General features: G+C 43.3%; 1 non-coding gene across 1 annotated transcript; it reads right to left on the minus strand.

The window, feature by feature from the left end:
- Positions 1 to 5,196: 5,196 nt before the first annotated feature.
- Trnaa-cgc (transfer RNA alanine (anticodon CGC)) lies at positions 5,197 to 5,269 on the minus strand. The gene has a single exon. It is a non-coding gene; the product is annotated as a tRNA-Ala (tRNA).
- Positions 5,270 to 5,568: the final 299 nt, after the last annotated feature.

Here is a 5,568-nt window from a genome sequence, read left to right on the forward strand (position 1 = left end):
GAGAGGGAAAGACGAAAGGATGTGGGTTTTAAGGGAGAAGGTAAGGAGTCATTCCAATTCCGGGAGCAGAAAGACTTACCTTAGGGGGAAAAAAGGACAGGTATACACTCGCACACACACACACACACACACACACACACACACACACACACACACACACACACACATATCCATCCGCACATATACAGACACAAGCAGACATATTAAAAGGCAAAGAGATTGGGCAGAGATGTCAGTCGAGGCGGAAGTAAAGAGGCAAAGATGTTGTTGAAAGACAGGTGAGGTATGAGTGGCGGCAACTCGAAATTAGCGGAGGTTGAGGCCTGGCGGATAACGAGAAGAGAGGATATACTGAAGGGCAAGTTCCCATCTCCGGAGTTCTGACAGGTTGGTGTCAGTGGGAAGTATCCAGATAACCTGGACGGTGTAACACTGTGCCAAGATGTGCTGGCCGTGCACCGAGGCATGTTTAGCCACAGGGTGATCCTCATTACCGACAAACACTGTCTGCCTGTGTGCATTCATGTGAATGGACAGTTTGTTGCTGGTCATTCCCACATAGAAAGCTTCACAGTGTAGGCAGGTCAGTTGGTAAATCATGTGGGTGCTTTCACACGTGGCTCTGCCTTTGATCGTGTACACCTTCTGGGTTACAGGACTGGAGTAGGTGGTGGTGGGAGTGTGCACGGGACAGGTTTTACACCGGGGGCGGTTACAAGGGTAGGAGCCAGAGGGTAGGGAAGGTGGTTTGGGGATTTCATAGGGACGAACTAAGAGGTTACGAAGGTTAGGTGGACGGTGGAAAGACACTCTTGGTGGGGTGGGGAGGATTTCATGAAGGATGGATCTCATTTCAGGGCAGGATTTGAGGAAGTCGTATCCCTGCTGGAGAGCCACATTCAGAGTCTGATCCAGTCCCCGAAAGTATCCTGTCACAAGTGGGGCACTTTTGTGGTTCTTCTGTGGGAGGTTCTGGGTTTGAGGGGATGAGGAAGTGGCTCTGGTTATTTGCTTCTGTACCAGGTCGGGAGGGTAGTTGCGGGATGCGAAAGCTGTTTTCAGGTTGTTGGTGTAATGGTTAAGGGATTCCGGACTGGAGCAGATTCGTTTGCCACGAAGACCTAGGCTGTAGGGAAGGGACTGTTTGATGTGGAATGGGTGGCAGCTGTCATAATGGAGGTACTGTTGCTTGTTGGTGGGTCTGATGTGGACGGACGTGTGAAGCTGGCCATTGGACAGATGGAGGTCAACGTCAAGGAAAGTGGCATGGGATTTGGAGTACGACCAGGTGAATGTGATGGAACCAAAGTAGTTGTGGTTGGAGAGGAAAATCTGGAGTTCTTCTTCACTGTGAGTCCAAATCATGAAGATGTCATCAATAAATCTGTACCAAACTTTGGGTTGCAGGCCTGCGTAACCAAGAAGGCTTCCTCAGAGTGACCCATGAATAGGTCCGCGTACGAGGGTGCCATCCTGGTACCCATGGCTGTTCCCTTTAATTGTTGGTATGTCTGGCCTTCAAAAGTGAAGAAGTTGTGGGTCAGGATGAAGCTGGCTAGCAAACCTTTGACAATAAGTGTAGGTGTGATAGTGAGTCAAATGCTTGTCAGATATCCTCTCTACCTGACTTGCTTGGCGCAAAACTTTCAGTATGTCATGTGAGAAAAGTGTGAGTTGGGTTTAACATGACCAATATTTTCGGAATCCGTGCTGACTGGCATTGAAGAGGTCATTCTGTTCACGACAGATCATTATGTTTGAGCTCAGAAGCTGTTCTAATATTCTACAACAAATCAATTTCAAGGATATCGTAAAGTAGTTTTGTGGATCACTTCTACTACCCTTCTTGTAGACAGGTGTGGCCTGTGCTCTTTTCAAAGAACTGGGCACAGTTTTTTGTGTGAGGGATAGACGATAAACTATAGTTAGAAGAGGGACTAACTCAGTTGAAAATTCAGTATAGAATCTGACAAGAAGTTTACTGGACTGCAGAGCTTCGTTCAGTTTTAATTATTTTAGCTGTTTCTCAACACCACTGACACTAATACTTATTTCATTCATCATTACAGTGGCATGAGGATTAAACTGGCGCAATTCACCTGGGTTTTCCTCTGTAAAGGAACATTTGAAAGTGGAGTTAAGCATTACATCTTTTGCTCTGTTACTATCAATTTCAGTTCCAGTCTCATTCACTAGGCACTGGACACTAACCTTGGTGCTGTTGACAGCCTGTACAAATGACCAGAACTTTTTTGGGTTTTGCAAAATATCATTTGACTATATTCTGCTATGGTAGTCTTTGAAGGCATCATGCATTGCTCTCTTGACAGCCCTATACTTCATTTTACATCTATTATTACGCTATTCGTCCACGAGACTCAGAGGGCCATAGACACGGGTTCACAGGTAGATGCCGTGTTTCTTGACTTCCGCAAGGCGTTCGATACAGTTCCCCACAGTCATTTAATGAACAAAGTAAGAGCATATGGACTATCAGACCAATTGTGTGATTGGATTGAGGAGTTCCTAGATAACAGGACGCAGCATGTCATTCTCAATGGAGAGAAGTCTTCCGAAGTAAGAGTGATTTCAGGTGTGCCGCAGGGGAGTGTCATAGGACCGTTGCTATTCACAATATACATAAATGACCTTGTGGATGACATCGGAAGTTCACTGAGGCTTTTTGCGGATGATGCTGTGGTGTATCGAGAGGTTGTAACAATGGAAAATTGTACTGAAATGCAGGAGGATCTGCAGCGAATTGATGCATGGTGCAGGGAATGGCAATTGAATCTCAATGTAGACAAGTGTAATGTGCTGCAAATACACAGAAAGATAGATCCTTTATCATTTAGCTACAAAATAGCAGGTCAGCAACTGGAAGCAGTTAATACCATAAATAATCTGGGAGTACGCATTAGGAGTGATTTAAAATGGAATGATCATATAATGTTGATCGTCGGTAAAGCAGATGCCAGACTGAGATTCATTGGAAGAATCCTAAGGAAATGCAATCCGAAAACAAAGGAAGTAGGTTACAGTACGCTTGTTCGCCCACTGCTTGAATACTGCTCAGCCGTGTGGGATCCGTACCAGATAGGGTTGATAGAAGATATAGAGAAGATCCAACAGAGAGCAGCGCGCTTCATTACAGGATCATTTAGTAATTGCGAAAGCGTTACGGAGATGATAGATAAACTCCAGTGGAAGACTCTGCAGGAGAGACGCTCAGTAGCTCGGTACGAGCTTTTGTCAAAGTTTCGAGAACATACCTTCACCGAAGAGTCAAGCAGTATATTGCTCCCTCCTACGTATATCTCGCGAAGAGACCATGAGGATAAAATCAGAGAGATTAGAGCCCACACAGAGGCATACCGACAATCCTTCTTTCCACGAACAATACGAGACTGGAATAGAAGTGAGAACCGATAGAGGTACTCAAGGTACCCTCCGCCACACACCGTCAGGTGGCTTGCGGAGTATGGATGTAGATGTAGATGTATTATGTAGTAATCCCAGTTTCTTTAGAATTTTCTTTATACCTCTGTGGTTCCATCCCATTACGATCGTTCAGTTATCCACACTGTTGGTTGTGAAAGTATGGAATAGGCTGCCCCTCTTCAGGAATGACAGTTTTGTGTGGCCTCTACACAGATATTGCTCCGTTGTGGTTGCACCAGCAGTATAGCCCTCTGCTTCATTGAGGCATCCACGTTGCTTCACCTCAGTAAGGCCCATTGTGCATATGGGGAAAAGGTTTTCATAAAACAATATTAGAACTTCACTACATTAGATCTTCAGTATTTACAATATGTACTGAGGACCTAATAATATTTTACTAAAAAAAATTAATAGGGGACTTGACAATGGCCTAAGTCAGAATCTGGACAATAGCATGAAATACATAAATAAAAATAAATGTTAACTTTTGGATTCATCATGAAGTTGTTCAAAGAGTAAAGGGGCTGTGGACCCAATGTCAAAGAAAATCATTGCAGTTTCCATGAACTTCTTCAGGACAGTGAGAGTAAATAGAATTTGGGTTTGTATGTTAGAGATTTTGAGTAGGCGGGAGTGGTGACAGGATGAGCGGTAAGATCATTGAGCTATGTGGATTGATTGATTAATTGATTCATCTGTAGAACAATATACATTGCATGGATGTCATCCTGGCAGGTAATAAACAAAACAGCAGGGAAGCATAAAAGCAGACAAGAAATTCCAATAGTGCCAGAAAAATTAAATGAAATTTTTGTTAACAGTACTAAGTTCGAAGCTACTGCTACCTCTGCACCAGATGATGCAACTTCTGAATGTTTTACCTACAACATTCCTGACCTAAATAACTTATCCTTTAAATGGAAACAGGTGACCTGCCAAACTGTATACAAAGTCGTCACAAACCTACATGGCTCATACAGTGAAGATCTCTATGGCATCTCCAACACCATCTTGAAACAAATGATTGACATTGTTGTTGCCCCTCTTACCTTTCTGATCAATAGTACTTTTACAGCTGGAAAATTTCCTGAGGTCCTGAAGGCTACTATTGTTATCCCAATCTATAAAAAAGAAGAAAAAAACAAACCTGAAAGTTCCTGTCCAATATCCCTCATACCTATATTATCCAAGATAATAGAATGCTGCATTAAAACACAACTTTGCAACTACTTTGCTGAACAAAATCTTTTTTCCTCATCGCTCTTTGGTTTTAGGTCAGGATTGTCTACAATAAATGCAGTAGAAACTCTTGTGACAGACATACTTGATGGCTTCGAGAACAATCCCATCACTTGTGCTGTACTACTAGATCTGAGTAAAGCATTTGATACTGTATCCCATGAAATACTAATAAATAAACTAGAGTGCTATGGTGTAAAAAATAACGAACTGGCATTAATCAGATCATACCTGACAAACATAACTCAGGTAGCTATAGTAAATAGCCAGCAATCAAATGCCCTACCAGTTGTAAGAGGCGTGCCACAAGGTTCAGTGCTTGGACCTTTTCTCTTCCTGAAAGGATGGATGGATATTAGTGTTTAACGTCCCGTCGAAAACGAGGTCATTAGAGACGGAGTGCAAGCTTGGGTGAGGGAAGGATGGGGGAAGGAAATCGGCCGTGCCCTTTCAAAGGAACCATCCCGGCATTTGCCTGAAGCGATTTAGGGAAATCACGGAAAACCTAAATCAGGATGGCCGGAGACGGGATTGAACCGTCGTCCTCCCGAATGCGAGTCCAGTGTGCTAACCACTGCACCACCTCGCTCGGTCGTTTTTTCTCTTCCTGGTATACATGAATGATTTGCCTACTTTCATGCTTCACAAGTCAATAATATATGCTGACGACACAACCCTGATTACCTCAGATAACAAATTGGAGGAAGTGAAGAAACAAACAAAAGTAATGCTTGAAAAGTCTACCATATGGCTCCACAGTAACAAGCTGATACTCAACAGTAGCAAGACTGAAACTATGTATTTGTTCTTGCACAATCTACAGGGAAAATTAAATGAGTCTGACTCTGTAAGACTTCTAGGAATCCACCTGGACCCAAAATTAACATG

Source organism: Schistocerca serialis, chromosome 11 (assembly GCF_023864345.2).
Source record: "Schistocerca serialis cubense isolate TAMUIC-IGC-003099 chromosome 11, iqSchSeri2.2, whole genome shotgun sequence".
Lineage (NCBI taxonomy): Eukaryota > Metazoa > Arthropoda > Insecta > Orthoptera > Acrididae > Schistocerca > Schistocerca serialis.